General features: G+C 50.1%; 1 protein-coding gene across 5 annotated transcripts in view; it reads left to right on the top strand.

Annotated features, from left to right (window-relative positions):
* CADPS2 (calcium dependent secretion activator 2) overlaps positions 1 to 18,891 on the top strand; it is a 2,489,915-nt gene that overhangs the window by 1,290,948 nt on the left and 1,180,076 nt on the right. The window lies entirely within an intron of this gene.

Raw genomic sequence — 18,891 nt, 5'->3', positions numbered from 1 at the left:
TTAGCAGGAGTCGGAAAAAAGAACTGAAAGTGAAAGGACTTTGGCTGTGCATCCTGGGATACCGAGGGTCTCTGGAGAGTTCCTTAAAGGCACGGTATCCCTTTTCCAGACACATAATGGCAGCCTATGGGGGCTTGTCTGTCCAACCCTTCCTTTCTATCATTTCAAGGATTTTGGTGAAGGGGAGTTTTCTCTATGAGGGAAACTTGGTAAAAATGTGTACAATCTGACATTGTTGGCTATCCTTTTCACTGTTTAGATGAAGTGGTGGCCTTTGTAGCCTTGGAAGTGTTAGGCTGCATTATTTGTCTTGATTTTCTCTTAAGTGTCCATGCAGGACTGCAAAGAAGACAGCTTAAGAGATTATTTTTGATTGCTCCGGGGTCCACGCATATGGGCGGGACTATTCACTAGATTATGACTATACACAGAGATCCCCTACTACAGAAGTAGCATGACAGTGGATAGTGACAGAATGGGTGAGTAGCAGCAATAAAACATACAGGGTGACGGGGGCATGATGACAAAGGTATGGAGTAAGGGAGAGTATTGGCTAGATAGACAAAGAATTGGAGACCTAATAGTAGATACTGATGGAGAGAATGGAATAATTCACTAAAAGGTGGCAGAGAGAAGAGGGAAGTGATTGGTAAATGACTTATGGACAGATGAAGCAAGGGCCTTCAACTAATAACTATTAATATACGTTACTGTGTATATTTTCGAGGAAGAAAGGTGAAAGAATAACCTTGTATGATAAAAATAAACTGAAGTAAAGGTAATCAGGTTTTGTAGTGGTTAGGATACAAATGGACTGTTCCCATTCTCAAAGCAGCAAACATAATTCATGATGTTTACGTTCTTTTAACCTAGAACCTAACATATACTAAGAGGTACAGAAGGTCTCATAGTTTATTTTAGAGAGTTTGCATCTGCTCCCTCGCAGCAACTTTATGAAAAATAAATAGAGGCCTAACTTAAATTAGTATTTCACAATTACACTCAATGCCGCACTGATGAAATCTTCATATAAAGACATTTACAATGAAAGCTGCTTTATTTTGACTATGTGTTAAATATTGCTGTAAAATATATAGGAAGACGTTTTTACTCCACTATTTTTATGATAGGACTGTCTATATTTAAGATCCGTTCTAATTGTGTTTATTGAAAGTGGTGTATTTAATATAAGACATGATCTCACCCACACAAACATAGCAAATCAGTAGCAAAAATAATGTGTGGTGTGCGAATGTGTGTGCGCACAGAGAAAGAGAGAGAGGGACAGTGTGAGAGCGGGGTGTTGTAATGAAAGCTTTAGGCTCCATTATATTACTAGTCAGTGGTACACAATAATTTAAGAACACTGCACCTGGCAAAACCTGCACATAGAATTCTGCAGTGACTGCATTGGACTGCTAGGTATTTTATTCTAATTTGGAATTAAAACAGGTTACAAATCTCTGCATCTTCCTTTCCATTTAAAGGCTTTTGGTAATAGTACTGAGTGAGAAGTTCAGCCTACTTGCATCTCTTGCATTAATGAACGGTATTAGCATAGTAAGTATGGAACAGGGGCTAGAGTTTACACTTTTGATTCCTGTAGCAGGGGCTGCTTCAACTCATATATCATGTTGGGATAAGAATGGGGATTTGGGGGGGCAGCAGACCAGCGGGAGGCTTGCCCCCCCGGGGAAGTTCGGGCCGTAGGGTGGGGGGGGGGGGTGGTCAGGGGAGCGCTGAGGCCCAGGCATAGTTTTGGGCTGGTTGGGCTCTTTATTGGGCTGGTTTTGGGCTGGTTCTTATAAAACCGGACATTTTGTGTCACTGCTCACCGTTTGGTGTACAGTGACACAGCAGCCGGGTGCGGTGGGGGCTTGAGTTTTGTGTGCACGGGCCTGAGGTTCTGTCGCGGCGTGCGCGGAAGGCTGGTGCTGGCTATCATTCTCTTCGGTGTGCGGAGCAGGATTGCGGTGGTTTTGCGAGTATGACGGCGCTGAGGGACCCCAGGATGACGGAGGCGTTGAGGCTTCTCGGGGAGGCGGGCCGCATGGACCTGGTGCGGCCCGATCTCCAGGTAAGGCCGCCGCGGCGCGCTGCCAACGGCGCCGCGGCAGCTGTGTTTGCCTGCGAGCTGCCGAGACCGCGGCCGGCTCCGAATAGCGGGAGGGGGGGCAGAGGAGCGAGGGGCGGGGGGAAGCGGGGACGGGATGCGCTGCGGAAGACCGCGAGAGGAGGGGCTGGGGGGAGCAGGCGAAAGGGCGCCAGGAAGGCCCTCGAGTTCGTGGAAGGGGTGGGAGGGAGGGGGGGTTCCTGGGGGGTCCGTGAGTGAGAGGGTGTCCCTAGCTGTTGATCCGGTGGTGGGATGGCAGGGGGAAGGAGGGGTGGGTGCTGGCGAGCACGAGGCGGCGGGGGAAGGAGGTGCAGGAGGTGGGGAGATGGTCATGGGGGCAGGGGAAGGAGACCGGGCAGCCGGGAAGGGGGGGGGGCACTGGAGGTGAGGCAGGGGTACCTGGGGAGGCCCAGGGAGGGGGGCACCAGGGGGAGGGGAGGAGTGTTGCTGGGGGGGCGGGGTCCCCGCTGTTAATTGAAGCGTCCGAGCCGGAGGAGGTGGGGGTGGGGGGGAAGGGGGGGATACAGAGCTGGATTGGGGGTCGTCGTCATCAGAAGAGGGAAGGGGCGTGGTGGGCCCGAGCAGGTCTCCGTCCCCGGGGTGGACGCTGAGGGGGAGGGGTGGGGGGAGGGGCCAGGCAGGGAAGTCGGGGGGCGGTGGGGGGTGCGTCAGAGGGGGATGGGGGGGGCGGGGGGGCTGCGGGGCCACGTTGGGAGTGTGGAGGGTGGGGGGGGGCGGGGGACAGGGAGGGGGAATGGGGCTCTGTGGGCGGGGGTTTACCGGCGCGGCGCGGAGGTCATTCGGCGGGATGGGGCAGGGGGGCTCTGCGGGGTTGGGGGGGTGGTGGCGCGTGGGGGGGAGGAGCGAGTGGGGGGTGAGGGTGGGTTTTTTCACCCCGGCATGCTGGACTACACCTTTTTTCCTTGGCAGGAGCTGTTGGCGAGGCGCTCGGGTGAGCAGCATGCGGCTCCACTCTACCGAGAGGATGGGCCGGCTCTGCCTGGTACGGGCGGTCGCGCTCCAGCGAGGGACCTGGCAGGGGACTGCGATGGACGGAGGCGGGAGCTGTCTCCGCCGCCCCCCCCCCCCGAAGGGTCGCTACGGCCGCCGGGGGTAGGGGGATGCTTGTGGATGCGCATACTTCTGCTTTTGATGCGAGTGTTGCTGTTGGGCAGGGGGTGAATGGATCTGGTTGACTTGATGCAGGTGTGTAGGGAGAAGGCGGGGCTGAGCCGGCTGGAACCCCTAGGGGGTGGCCGGGAGTGCCAGGAGGTTGGTGCAGGGGAGTCGGAAGAGGAGGGGGAGATCAGGGAGGGGGGGTGCGAGTAACTTTGTTGGCAGTATGTTACAGGTACCGGCAAGGCAAGACGCGCCCAGAGTGACGGCCCCCTCAGCTCCACTGGTTAGGCGGCGGGATCCGGCACGGACGCCGACCTTGACGCCAGGTAAGGTGGGAGACGGAGCGGGGAGTGGCAAGCGGCGCTGCGTGCAGGTTTCGGTGGGGACTGGCGCGGGGGGGAAGACGGCTGGCGTCTGGTGAGAGGCAGGTACGTGCAGGACACGGGAGTGGGTACGGAAGGCGCCGCGGCAGTTGGCGACGGGTCAGGCGCGGGTAGCGGGCCGGCGGCGGTCGGCGTGAAAGACACGACGGGAGAAGGAGAGTTGTTTTGTGCCGGTGCGGAAGCTACCGTACATGGGGGTGACTAAGCCGCTGGGGGCTCACCTTTCACTGGCGACGAAGGAGAAGATATGGAAAGGGAAGTACATCGACATCCTGAAGCTACTGCACAGGGAGTTGACGTCTAAGGAGGGGTCTAAGGAGGAGGAACAGGAGTTAGCTCGACGTCCGAAGGTCCCCCTGACGCTAGACAATTGGTCGGCGGCTTTCCTCATATACGCCAGTGTGTATTGCGAGAGGTTTCCGGACCCGTCCGTAGCGCTTTTCAAGTACATGGATGTGGTGCGGAGGGCGTAGGTGACTTACGGCGGGTTCGCGTGGTCGCACTATGATGAGGAGTTTCGGGCGCGCATGGCAGCGGATCCGGAGGCGCAGTGGGGGGGAGTTGGATGCGGACCTATACCAACAGACGATGGGCGGGGCCAAATTCGGCCGCACCATCTATACAGCCAGCGGTTTGCCGCTGACGTCAACCCCCTTTGCGGCCCGCCCCACCCGTGGGGGGGTGGGGCAGGGAGAGCCTGGTGGCCAGGCCACGGTCGGGGCTTGCTGGGACTTCAATAGGGGCAAGTGCGGACGGACGGTGTGCCGTTTCCGGCATGAGTGCTCCAAATGCGGGCGGCGTCACCCGGTGGTGTGCTGCTGGGGGGTCGGGGGCCCCCCGGGGCAGCAGCTTGCACAAGGAAGTGCACAGTGGGGGGGGTGCAAGGTGGCAGGCGGGGGGGGGAGGAAGAGGGGGGAGCCGGAGCTTTGGGAAAAGGCTCGTACGCCGGTTAAGCTGGAGAGGATGGAGCCCTGGCTGGCAGTTTAGCCGCGGGCGGAGGATGCTGCAGTGTTGCATCGCGGTTTTTTAGATGGTTTTCGGCTGGGCTATGAGGGCCCGCGGATTGCACGCTGGGCGGACAATCTGAAGTCGGTGAATGCACACAAGGGCATAGTGCGAGAGAAGCTGTTCAAGGAGGTTAGGGAGGGCCGGAAGGCGGGCCCTTTGAAGGAGCCGCCGCTGCCGGGCTTGATCATCTCCCCCATCGGGGTGGTGCCCAAGAAGGAGGCTTGCCAGTTCCGGCTGATACAGCACCTGTCTTGGCCGGAAGGGGAGTCAGTGAATGATTACATTGCGGCGGACCTATCATCGGTGACTTACTCGTCGGTCGATGTGGCGCGGAGGCTCGTGTCAGCGGCGGGGCAGGGCGTGTTGATGGCGAAGTGTGATGTCAAGTCAGCTTTCCGTTTACTCCCGGTTCACCCAGCAGATCACCAGTTGCTGGGGATTCAGTTTGATAGTCTCATTTTCGTGGACAAGGCGCTGCCTATGGGGTGCTCCATCTCGTGCGCGTTATTTGAGCGCTTCAGTTTCTTCCTGCTGTGGGTTTTTTCCAGGCACACAGGCTCTGAGTCAGTGACTCACTACCTGGATGACTTTTTCCTGGTGGGGCGGCCCGGTACAACGGACTGCCAGCGGCAGCTGGACGGTTTGGCTGAGTTGATGGGGGATTTGGGTGTTCCCCTGGCGCCAGAGAAGACGTACGGTCCCAGTACAGTGTTGTCCTTTCTCGGTATTGAGCTCGATTCGGTCGCCATGGAAGCACGCCTACCGGAGGACAAAAGGTCGGCTATGTTGGCCTTAGTGGATGGAATGCTGGCGAAGAGGAAAGTGACGGTGCGGGATGTGCAGGTGCTGTTGGGGCATCTGAATTTTGCTTGTCGCGTGGTACGGGCGGGCCGAACGTTCTGCCGTCGGGTGGGTTTGGCGTTGTCCTGCTTGACCTTGCCTCATCACCATGTGCGCCTGTCGGTGGGGATGAAGGAGGATTTGTGCATATGGCGAGCGTTCCTCGGTCGTTTCAATGGTGTGCCCATGGCACCGGCGGGGGACTGGGAGTGGGACGTCACACTGTACTCTGATGCGGCGGGCGGCGGTGGTTTCGGTCTGTACTGGGATGGCAAATGGTGCGCGGAGCAGTGGCCTGTGCAGTGGCAGGCTGGGGGGCAGAGCATTGCCTTCCTGGAATTGTTTCCGTTGGTAGTGGCGGCCTCGGTTTGGTCGGCGGGGCTGGCGCACAAGCGAGTGTTGTTTCAGGTGGACAACATGTCCGGCGTGCAGGTGTTGAACAGGCAGTCGGCGCGGGATCTGCAGGTGTTGAAGTTGATGACCGTGTTTGTGTTGCGTTGCTTGGAGAATGACATCATGTTTCATGCGCGCCACGTCCCCGGGGTGGACAATGACATTGCGGATGCTTTGTCTTGTTCACAGTGGCAGAGATTCCATGGGCTAGCCACGGCAGCGGAAGAGGTCAAGACGCCGGTGCCGAGGGAACTGTGGTCGGTGGGCAAGGCCGGGTCGTGCAGCTGGTGAAGGCGTCGGTAGCAGGATCTACTTGGAAGGCGTACGAGCAGGCCTGGGAGGAATTCCTTCGGTCTGGCGCGGTAAGGGGAAGGGACCGTTGGCAGCGCGAGGAGCAGGTTGTGCGGTTCATGTTGGCACTTATGGACAAGGGGTTGCCACGGGTGACGATCGTGGGTAAGTTGTCGGCGGTGGCGGTCATGGGGAAAATGTGGTGGGGGTACCCCCCGTCGGCGGGAGAACTGGGGTCCCGATTGCTGGAGGGGTGGGAGAGAGAGAGGGGTGCAAAGGTGCGGTTGCGCTGTCCCATCACGGCGGTCTTACTGGAGGGGATCCTTGATGCATTGCCGTCGGTGTGTAGGGATGGGGGCGAGGCGGTGTTGTTTTCCACCCTGATGTCCTGGCTGTTTTTTGGAGCATTTCGAATGTCGAAGTTGGTGGGCGCTAGAGGGGGGCCGGGGGTGTTGTGGGAGGATGTGGAGTTGCGAGACTGGGAGGTGGCGGTGCGCTTGCGTCTCTCCAAGACGGACCAGCGGGGGGTGGGGACTTGGGTGGTGTTGGGCCCAGGCGGTCAGGAGGAGGTTTGTCCCGCGGTGTGGGGGAGGAGGTTGGCGGACTCGCCGGTGTGTAGGGGAGGGGGAGGTTTTTGGTCGAGGTGGCGGCGACAGAGTGACGGCGGCTCAGGCGTTGTGGGGGCTGCGGCACGCCCTGCGGTATTTGGGTGAGGACCCACTGGCTTTCGGGACGCATTCCTTTCGGATCGGGGCAGCGACGGAGGCGGCACGGAGGGGGTGGGGAACGGAGGAGATCAAGAGGCTGGGGAGATGGAAGTCGGACTGCTACCGGACGTACGTGAGGATGCGGGAGGCGGATGGGGGGGTGGTGCAATGATTTTCGCCTTCTGACATGTGTGTCTTTGCAGGTGCTGTGGCGGGGCCGGAGGTGGCAGTGTTGAATGTGTACATTGTGGGACACTCATTTGTCAAACGGGCGGAACAGGCGGAGTGGGACAGACATCGGACACTCAATTTGGGATTGGATGATAGATTGTATCGTTGTCATTGGAGGGGAAAGGGGGGGTAGGCGTTGGCATGAGTTAATGCCTTTGTTGAATACGGTGGTCAGGGGAGGGGGTGTGCCTGGATGTGTTGGTGATACATTTGGGCGAGAATGACCCGGTGCAATCCAAGGGGCTGGCGTTGGTCAAGCAAATGAAGAGAGACCTGAGAGAAATCAAGAAACAATGGGCAGGCTGTTACGTAATGTGGTCTGAGTTTATCCCCAGGTGGGTGTGGAGTGCTCAGGTATCCTAGGGGGCAGGAGTCCTATGGGGGGGGGTCGAAAGTAGCTAAGCGGCTTTTGAGTGGCGTTTTCCTAATAAGAAAGGGGGGTCTTGTCAGGAGGACTGGGGCTGGCTTGGTAGGTGGGGGTTGAGGTCATTGAGGTCACTGAGGTCATTGCAGTTTGGGGTGTAGGGGGAGGTGGAAGAGTGGAAGAGTGGATGTTTGTATTTTTGGTTGCAATGTTGGGGATCCATTTAGGGGTGGGGGTGGGGGGTGTCAGGCAGTTGTTACTTAGTGAGCATTAGTTTTGTTCGGCACAGGCCAGGTGGGTGATTTTCAGGGTGCACCTGATTTCAATAAAGTGGCCTTTATCACACTATACCTGTGTCTGTGGTCAGTGCCCCCCCCCTCCTACTGGTGGGCCCCAAAGGGACGTGCATGTTAAAGACGAAGTTCTACCTCGGAATCATCAGTCCTACTAGCTGTGTTACTCAGTTAGGAATATGTGGTTGCGGTTGGTGTAGTTTGAAAGTGGTGAGGCACCTTGAAAAACATGAGCCCAGAATGTGTGCTTTTGAACAGTGCTCATCCTGAGTTTATGTATTTCAAGGTGCTCTCGTGTGCTAATGATGTCATTAGCACATATGAGAACGTCTTGAATCACGTGAGCTTAGGATGTGCTCCATACAAAAATGGTTTCCTTTTGTACAGATCCCATCCTGCGCTCACGTATTTCAAGTCGCTCTCACATATGCTAATGACTTCATTAGCATATATGAGAGCTTTGTGGTATATAAATAAATAATACCGGGACTATTTTTGACTATATTAACAATAACAGATAGCTCAATAAATAAGAGGCAGGATCCGATGTGTCCGAGTCAGAAGGATTTATTCAGGCAAAAGGGAAGGGACTGGAACGGGACAGCCTGAAATAAAACAGGTAGGACGGAAGGCAGCTGCAATGCTTCATCGACAGTGCAGCATATATATAGTAATACATTACATTACATTGCATACAGTAGGCGTAACTTATGACAAACGTAAGATATGAGTGCATGGGTGGAGAAAGAAGGCGTGTATAGTGCGTACACTGAGACATGTGGTATGAAACGTCACGGAAGTGTCATGAATGGGGCGGAAACATGGAGGGGGCTACTCGAGCAGCTGGGACCTTTAACCTAGTGGTGCGCGCAAATTGGCAATGACGTGTTACCAGGGAGAACTGGGGGCTATGACTTCTGCGCTAGAAGAGGAGACTAAAGTCTGCGGTGTCAGGACGACATGTACCCATAGCATATGTGGTATCTGGTGTTTGGAGTACATGTTGATAGAATCCAAAAGTTATCAGGGCAAAGGCTACTTGACACTAAGACTGGTGCATGCATTATTCTACATGTATTGCGTGTGCTAGGAATATTCTATGAATATTAATACAGTATTTCTCTTACATGGAGACAGAAAGACTAGACCATAGCTGGAACTGTTGATACAGTTCAGTAGCTTAGGATTGCAGAGAAGGAGGGCTGGACTGATAACTAGAAGCATAACATACTCTTGGCAGACAGGCAGGCAGAGCCAGGCCGGGCCGGGCACCGCGAGGCAGGAAATAAGTGAAGGGTCAGGGATGCAGGTGGGGGCTGCATCGCTCCTCGGAGAGGGTTCAGGAGACTGGAGCTGAATCTGGTGTCCGGGCCCTTTTGAGGCCTAGAAACGGGGGATAATTCAATGATTTAACGTGCACACTGTAAAACGTGGCAACTTAGGCCTAGTACTCGTTGCTTTCACGAGAACTGGAAACTGGCATACTAGAGTTGGACACAACTATAATTGCGTCTTTAATCGATCATAGGGGGATACATGCATATCGATCATGCACATATAACATAAGATGGGGAACACGTAGGCACATACAACATGGCAAAATTTACTTTTCCACATTCCCTCCTTGTGCCCTACGTTTCCATCAGGAAACATCAATATTCATGATACCATCTATCTGTCCGTATAGCATCATTTGCTCATCTCGAATTGTCTTGGAACGGGACTTAGGACTAGGAATACAAGAGGTAGCACACATGCCGCAAATCGCAGGGCCACATTGTAAACAGAGGCAGCAACTGAATATGATCATTACTGCTATACCTAGGAATGACAATACTTTCCATCCCCAGGCAGATATGATACTCCAGAGCCAACCGGACCATGTCCAGGTGCCTGGATTCTGGTGTAACTGATGGGCAATTTTATGAAGTCTGGTTATAGCTGAATAAACAGCCGGCGCGTTATTAGGAATGAAAATGCAGCAACTAGATCCGATGACTCTACAAGCTCCTCCTCTATCGGCCGGTATGACGTCAAGAACGAGACGATTTTGGAGCACAACAAAACGCATAGCAGATTGCTCTTCGGTTAAGTTTCCTAGAGCGGAAGTAGTCTCATTCACTACTGCTTCAAGGGTCCTGGTTAACCTACGTATTAACTTACTATTCTGGACAGGACCTATAAAGAAAAAGAAACCTTTATTGAAGTCTTGATATTGTTCTAGAGCAGTTTCAGTTTGATCGACAATTGGGGACTCAGTCTCCCTTTTATGTCTAACGTGTACTAGATGTGTGTTTCTGTGATAATCAGATGGGGCTAGGAAAACTGGTGGCAGTAGGAAGGCAATGTAACATGTTCCATCCCAATCGAGGGGCAGACGAACATATGCGATCTGACCACAAACAAAATAAGAATGACGTGAGGCTTTGAAAATAGATTTCCCACTGTCACTATACTTGACCACAGTAGTACAATCACTATGTCCTACATGTGCGGAACCATTCTTTCTGACACATAATTCGCCTTTGACTGGTAGTACTGAAATAGCAGGCAAATCTGGAGTAGTATCGGACTGGACATTCAAGACCATGAAATTCGAGGAGTAATTACCTAAATCATATACTTCATTTTCTAGATCTAACCCTGTTCTATGGGAAAGACCTTGCTTGTCTGGGAAACATGTTCGATTCAGAAGGGACATATCAGTTGAGGATGACGTTAACGTGGACCATGCCCCACAAGAACCATTATGTGAAAATGGATAGGGAAAGAGTGGCAGAACTCCCTTCGGTGTCTGGAAAGGGGGGAGTCGACCACACACCCAACAATTAGTGGCATTGCTGGTCTGGTGTGAATAGTGCAACATTCGGATAAAAGTGTTGTTACGCATAGCAAGACGATAAGATAACTCGTGAGGAGGCAGATCACTAAATGTGTGCTCTACTGTAACATTAGAAAACATATGTACATGTGAAATAGGAAAACATAGATGTAACGCATAACTTATGCATGTAACCATAAGACTTAGGAACAATAAAAAGAATAGAACGATAATACATCTTTTGGAGTTTTGACTAACTCTCTCACTGTGTGGGTGTGTCTCATACATGTCAGGAACCTGTCTAACCGTTTCACCCGAGAGGGACTTAGACAATTAAACTGGCTGACTTATTTTACTAGACCGGAGTTTTGCTTTATACTCCTGCTGCGGAGTTTTCTCTAACAGGGGTACTTTAGATTCATAGTCTGGACAGTTCTTAGGAACAGGGCAGTCCTTGAGAAATGTTTTAGGTTTCAGTCCATGGAATTTTTTAACGTGGCTCATATGTAGCCACCCTTTACGATTTTCCAGCTTTACTGCAGTCCTGGTGGTAAGGAGGACAAGACGGGGCTGCTTCCAACGGGGCTCCAGCGGACTTGAACGATCAAAATTGCGCACCAGGACGAAATCCCCCGGAACGACTTCATGCGGTTTCACCTCGGTGTTGTCTGGAAATGTAGCGGCAACCTGTGAACGACAAGATTGTAGTGCAGACATCAAGGAGGCAAGGTAATCTGTCAACATATTACTGTCAATATCGGTAATGCTACGGGGTCTAGGTGTACCCCACATGTTGGGGGGGCGGCCAAATACTATCTCATAAGGAGATAGACCTGAACGGGAGTGAGCAGCCATTCTCATGTAAAAAAGGGCAACTGGCAGTGCTACTATCCAATCTACACCTTTCTCGGCACACACTTTGGCTATGCGGATTTTCAAAGTCTGGTTATGTCTCTCTACGAGACCGGCTGCTTCAGGATGGCGTACACAATGGAACTTCCAGTGGTACCCTAACAGAAGGGAAACTTGTTTCATGAGCTCGGATGAGAATGGCTGGCCGTTATCTGAATACACGACCCTAGGTAATCCATAGCGGGGAAAAAACTCACGAACCAACTGCCTGGCAGTGGTCGCGGCTGTGTAATCTGGAACGGGATATGCTTCTGTCCACCTGGACAAAGCGCATACAACTACGAGGACATACTTGAAACCTCGACATCGCTCCATCTGAATATAATCCATCTGGAGGACTTCAAAAGGGTGGTCAGGAGGTTGGAATCCACCTTGTTCCACCGGGACACTTTTACCTGGATTGAACTGACAACATATCATACAGGTACGGACTTTCTGCTTGGCTGCTGCTCGTAAATGCTTGTTGAACCAAATGTTCTGAATACTGTCTAACATAGCTTTTTCTCCTAGATGTGCTGGACTATGTGCGGTGTTAATAATGACTTGAACCATAGAGTCGGGGAGAAACCATGTGGCTTTTCCCTTCGTCAACCATCCTTGATCTGTCTGAACCCCTCCTTGTTCGGACCATTTCTTTTGATTTCATCGGGAGTAGCATGTAACTGTATGTCTATGACATCTTGTGTAGGGTCCTTAACTGTCATACAAGTAGTCTGTTCTGGAACGAGTGTCTGTGTCGTGTTAACTGGAATGTCTGGAGTCTGAGCTGTAAGCTTGGCTGTTCGATCTGCTAGATCGTTACCCTGGGAAATGATGTCAGTGACTTTCGTATGTGCCTTGCACTTCATGATGGCGATAGCTGTCGGTAAATGTATTGCATCTAACAGAGCTTGAATGAGGAGACCATGCTGAATCTTGGTTCCATGAGAAGTCATAAAACCTCGTTCCTGCCAGAGCACTCCAAAGTCGTGTACGACTCCGAATGCATAACGTGAATCTGTGTATATGTTTACTTTCAGGTTCTTAGCTCGTATGCAGGCTTGGGTCAGAGCGACAAGCTCTGCTGCTTGAGCAGACAGGGTGTCTATACGATGTGTTTCTATGACTACGGTGTCAGTAGTCACTGCATACGCGGCTACTAGTTCTCCTGTACTTGTTCTCATACATGAACCATCCACATAAAGTGTCAGGTCGGGATCGGGTAATGCAATGTCTGTCAGATCTTGTCTTGGCTTTGTCATGGTGTTAACAACTTCCACACAATCATGTGTGGCAGGATTTGAAGTAACTGACGGTAACAGTGTAGCTGGATTTAAAATGTTGCAGCGTCTGATTTCTATGTGTGGCTGAAACAGTGTCAGTTCATAACCTGTTAAACGTGCAATTGTCAAGTGCTGAGTCTGTGTTCGGTTTAAAAGAACTTCCACGGAGTGTGGAACTTGTACTGTTAGGGAATGTCCTAACACTATGGAATCACTCTGTCTGATAGCTAGAGCTGTGGCTGCAACTGACTTGAGGCACGCAGGCAGAGCCTGGGCCACTGGATCTAATGTGCTAGAAAAATAAGCACAGGGCTTGTATTGTCATGCTTGATCTTGTGTGAGAACAGATAATGCAGTACCATCATGTTCTGTCACAAAAAGTGTAAAAGGCTTACTGTAGTTCGGTGTTGCTAGAACAGGTGCTTGGCATAAAGCTTTCTTTAATTCATTAAAAACAAGTGTATGTTCCTGGGTCCAAGGGAGGACAGTCGATACGGCTGCCTCCTGTGTCGTTAACTGTATCAGTGGCTTGGCTAGAAATGCATACTGAGGAATCCATTGTCTGCAGTAAGAAGTGAGGCCGATAAAAGCTCGTACCTCCTTCTGTGTCTTGGGCTGTGGAAGACGTGCTATTAACTGGATACGGTCAGGTGTCAACTGCCTACCCCTCTTGGACAGTAAGTGTCCTAAGTAGACCACTTGCTGGACACAGAATTGCAATTTGGAAGGGGACACCTTGTGCCCCATCTCGGCCAGAAAATACAGAACTGTAAGTGACGCACGCTCGCAGTCACGTTCAGAACGGGCTGTGATCAGTAGATCATCGACATACTGGAGCAGGGCAGTGTCAGTTGGCATTTGAATATTGTCTAGTTGTCTCTTAAGTGCTTGACTGTAAATGCTAGGACTTTCTGTGAAACCTTGAGGTGCTCGTGTGAATTTATAGCTTCTTCCATTTAAACAGAATCCGAAAAGGAACTGGCTGTCTGGATGAATGGGGACACTGAAAAATGCGTTCTTGAGATCGATAACTGTGAAGAACATAGCTTCAGAATCAATGGCTGTCAATAAGGAAGAAATATCTGGGACTACTGGGTACTGGGGTATGATACATTTATTAAGTTCTCGAAGGTCAATTACTAATCGATAAACTGGAGGTGCATTTGGATCAGTACGTTTCAGAACTGGAATGATAGGAGAATTACATATATTGGAGTCAGTTTCTACAACCACTCCTTGAACAATAAGCTCGTCAATAATTTTGGATAAGGCTGCAACAGCCTCAGGTGGCAATTTGTACTGTCTGATTCGTGGTAAAACAACACCTTGCTTCAGAGTCACACGATGGGGTGTGATATGCATACAAACTACATCAGTTGGACCTTTCGCCCATAAATGCTGTGGTACATTCAATAATCTTGGATCAAAATCACGTAATACATAATGACCTTTAAAATCGCGAAGGAACAGGCGGACCCCTTCTGGGGAGCAGCATATGACTGCTCTTAATTCCTTTAGTGTCTTAATGCCTAACAAATTTTCTGGACAAGATTTCGTGAGTAACAAATCTGTAGTTCGGGACAATGGACCAACCTCTAGAGTAACTGGTTTTGATATTTCATTAACAATAGGCTTTCCTGAAAATCCAAGGGAAACATTTCTAGAGCCTGAGAGTGGAGCCCCTGGAACCTCGTCATGACTGATGGTAGTCCTACTTGCCCCTGTATCAATCAGAAACTTTCTGTCTTTCCCTAATACTTGACTATGTACATAGGGACCCTCTTGATCTACAGGAATCTCGATGAGAGGCAAGCCTACCTCCCTCTCTAGGCTGTTTCATGAATACGGCTGATAATCTGGATACTCTGACTGCGCGTACTGGTACATCTGCTGTGTAACATGCTGTGTTGCAGCGATAGGCTGCGGTACTATAACTGTCTGTTGTGCATTCTGTGGTGGCTGGGAAGTCTGTGAAACTTGTTCTTGTCTAGGCGGACGTGGTCTTTCTTTAGTTTTACCAGTAGCTATGTTGTGTTTCAGAACTGCACATTCGTTTATAAAATGACCTGGCTGTTTACAGTAATTGCAGGTCCCTTTAACGGGAACTGCAGGATGACTGGCTTGATTCGGACCCCTCTTCTGACCGTCTTGTGGAACAGATTGTGCAACTAATACTTTCATTTTCGTGTCTTTCATACGTCTCCTTTCGTGTTCCTGCTCTTCCCTGATTCTGTTCTGGTGATACTGGAGCATTTGAAGCATCTGTGACGGAGAATTAGCTTGCCAGGTACTTTCGACTTTCAATACTCGGTTTTTAACTTGTGGACTTGAATTCTCGACTAGTTTAGTAACAAAAAGATGAGGGTACGATTCACTACTTGTTTTCAGACCACTATTAATGATAAAACATTTTTCAAATCTAGAATAGAAATCACTAGTATCTTCGTCTTGTTTCTGTTTACAGGCTGAGATGGCATCCCAATCTTCCTTTTTCGTGGCTAGTAATCTTGGCAAAACTTGTATTCATAACTCGGGCAATTCTTTAGCTTTATCCCCAAGACCGGTACCTGGTACTCGTGAATTATCTTCAGCTTCTAGAGCTGTCCAATCTATCTTTTTCTCTCCCACCTCCCATTCTTTTTCTTTGAGTTTTTCATATATGCCCGCAGGCAACAGGACCTTTAACATTTTAATGATATCAGGATACGTGTATTCTCCCATACGGAGCATGTCCTTTAATTCACGGTGGAACCCTGCTGGATCTTTATCGTGACAGGGAATTAACTTCTTCATTTCTAAGAGTTCCATTTTTGTGATGGGGGTGTAAACAAATACTCGTTCTAGACCACCACTCTCTTTCTTGACTGGATGTACTTCTCGTAACGGATTCTGTCTGTCTATGTAAAATGATTTACTTTCTGGGGGTGAGACGTGAACAAAATGTGGATTCAGAAACGTTCGGTATTTGTGGCGCTGTTCTAGAATGACACTAATTAAATCGGTACCTAGACCTTTCCATCTGTACTGGAGTAACTCGTTCAATATATCATGTAGAGGACCTGGATCAGAATGTTGTTCCTCATACAGTGTAATGAGATGCTGGATCATATACATACCCAGCAGTCGCTGCTCGGCTGGGGGCAGTTTCAGAAACATTTGTGCCACTATTTCGTCTGGGAAAGTGGTAGAATCAGTAGTCCACCGGACTGCTGATCGGGCTAGTTCTTGTTCATGCATTGTACTGAGTTCACTATAACCTATTCATAATTTCAGAATATGATCGGTAGCTTGGAACACTTGCTCAAGAGAACACTGCTCTGGTACTAGAGGAGGAACTGCTTTCTTGTAATCTAGGCGTGAGTGTCGGTCGGAAAGTGTAGTTCTACCTACATACGCTATTCTGGATGGATTCTCGTTGTCTACCTCTTCAGTAGAAGAGTCGTCTTCTTTCTCGGTTGCTTGTTTTGCTTCTCGTTTCTCGTGTATCTTTATGATTTCCCTACGAATTTTCTTGTACATACTCTCTATGCAATTTTGTGTCTTGTGTCTTCCCTCGGCTATATTGTCACTCCACCTGGTCAGGACTTTCATTTCTTCTTGATCTTTTTCTGGACAATCTTGCTCTCGTATTAAACAGTTAATCAAAAACTTTAAAACCATGAGCTGAGTCTCGACTTTTCTTTGAAGCATGGCTTTGTGAATACTTTCTGGGTTCACTCCGGTACGGATAAAACGATATACTCTGTCTAGATGGTCTCTCATATCGGGCAGGGTGTCCAAAAAGCCGACAACCCTTCTTAAACGTAATGAATATATGACCATGTGACCATCGCCTGGGACTGGATCATAACGACATTCAGTAAGTGCTCGCTGGATATCTACGTATGTAGTCGTTTTTGGCGTACGCTGTAACGCTAGTTCATGTAGCGTCATACGTCTTGGTTGAGGCGGGGTACTAGGAGAACCTCCCCCCGCTGCTCCTAAACTAGAATCGTCGGTGTATACTGTACGTGCTGGGAGAGTGACTGACGTAGCGGGTACATGTACTGTGGGCTGGGCCGGGGGTGCTGTAACGGGTGCTGTAACGGGTGCTGTACCCACGGGACCAGTGGCTGGAGGAACAGGAATTACATTATTTACGGGAGCAGGCGGAACAGGATTTGCATATTCTGGGACTGTGTCGTCCAAATAGGACGAAAGAAAAATATCAGCTGCGGTCGGTTTATGACGTAGCTTAATCGGGATCAATGGTGGCGGGAAATTACAGGGTGCTTCCGGGGTTGCTTTTGGCAAGCCCTCGGCAAGAAGAGGATACATACCCTTAATAAGGGCATTTCTCTGTCTGTCTGCCTGTTCTGCTCTAACACGTTCACCTTCTTCGATTAATTCCCTTTCTTGGGCTTTTTATGAGGATTCCCTACCTAATTCGGTTTTTCTGAATTCTTTTTCGGTTCTTTTATGAGATTCTTTGCGCCATAACTCGATGGCATCTTTCTGGGACTGTCTGGCTTTCTTTTTCCATAATGCTTCTTCTACTCGCATGATGCACTCGGCATCCCATGTACCGGATGCGGGCCATCTATATTTCTCGTCTAATTCCTTGGTATAGTCCGCCCACAAGTCTAGATATATTATGGCATCTAAGCCATGCTTGTGATACATAAAATGTCCTGGACTGTCCCTAGGAGGGACAGGAACTGCTTCTTCAAGTAACCCTTTTCTGGTCTTTAACTGACGTAACTTCGAGAACAGAGGCATTTCACTGATACACTTGAAACACAATACACAATAATCACAATAATAAAACAACGAACAAAGCACTCATACCACGACATAAAAATACATTGATAACAGTTCGAACAGAATATTACCTGATACACTGAAAACAGAACACATGAATTTCTCGAGAACGGAACTTACTAGAATTACTGGATGTACTGCTAAAACAGTACAGAACATACCGGTCCCATAAAGAGACACGTCAGGACCCGTATCCACCTAGGTGAATACTTCGGACTGGATCTGCGTACCCAAACCCATCGGACCAGGACCAACTAATGGTCCTGTCTAGATACTTCCCCTGCGACGGTACTCACCGGGAAAGCAGAAACTGGAAGGCCTCGGACTGGACTGGACTGCTACGACATCGGACTACGAACTTCGGAAACTTCGGTTACAGGTAGGCCTCCAGATACTTCGGACCTTGCTCTCTCGGCTTGGGCTCTGGTCGGGACGAACCGCATTCCACACCGCTTCGTCTGGATGTCGGACCGCAGACTCCGTTTCCTCCGTGGGCCTGAGGGAGACTTGAAGCAGAAATATCTGCCGGTGCGCAGTAGAGTTCCGTCACGGCTGTAGAGGGTCAGGGGGCCTGCGTGGCATCGCCAGCGCGTGAGGAAGGGGCTCGTCCCTATTCGGGCGCCATTATGTGGTATATAAATAAATAATACCGGGACTATTTTTGACTATATTAACAATAACAGATAGCTCAATAAATAAGAGGCAGGATCCGATGTGTCCGAGTCAGAAGGATTTATTCAGGCAAAAGGGAAGGGACTGGAACGGGACAGCCTGAAATAAAACAGGTAGGACGGAAGGCAGCTGCAATGCTTCATCGACAGTGCAGCATATATATAGTAATACATTACATTGCATACAGTAGGCGTAACTTATGACAAACGTAAGATATGAGTGCATGGGTGGAGAAAGAAGGCGTGTATAGGGCGTACACTGAGACATGTGGTATGAAACGTCACGGAAGTGTCATGAATGGGGCGGAAACATGGAGGGGGCTACTCGAGCAGCTGGGACCTTTAACCTAGTGGTGCGCGCAAATTGGCAATGACGTGTTACCAGGGAGAACTGGGGGCTATGACTTCTGCGCTAGAAGAGGAGACTAAAGTCTGCGGTGTCAGGACGACATGTACCCATAGCATATCTGGTATCTGGTGTTTGGAGTACATGTTGATAGAATCCAAAAGTTATCAGGGCAAAGGCTACTTGACACTAAGACTGGTGCATGCATTATTCTACATGTATTGCGTGTGCTAGGAATATTCTATGAATATTAATACAGTATTTCTCTTACATGGAGACAGAAAGACTAGACCATAGCTGGAACTGTTGATACAGTTCAGTAGCTTAGGAATGCAGA

The sequence above is a fragment of the Lissotriton helveticus genome, chromosome 1_1 (genome assembly GCF_964261635.1).
Source record: "Lissotriton helveticus chromosome 1_1, aLisHel1.1, whole genome shotgun sequence".
NCBI classification, from domain to species: domain Eukaryota; kingdom Metazoa; phylum Chordata; class Amphibia; order Caudata; family Salamandridae; genus Lissotriton; species Lissotriton helveticus.
The sequence above is the reverse complement of the archived record's forward strand: the minus strand, read 5'-3'. Positions and strand labels throughout refer to the sequence as shown.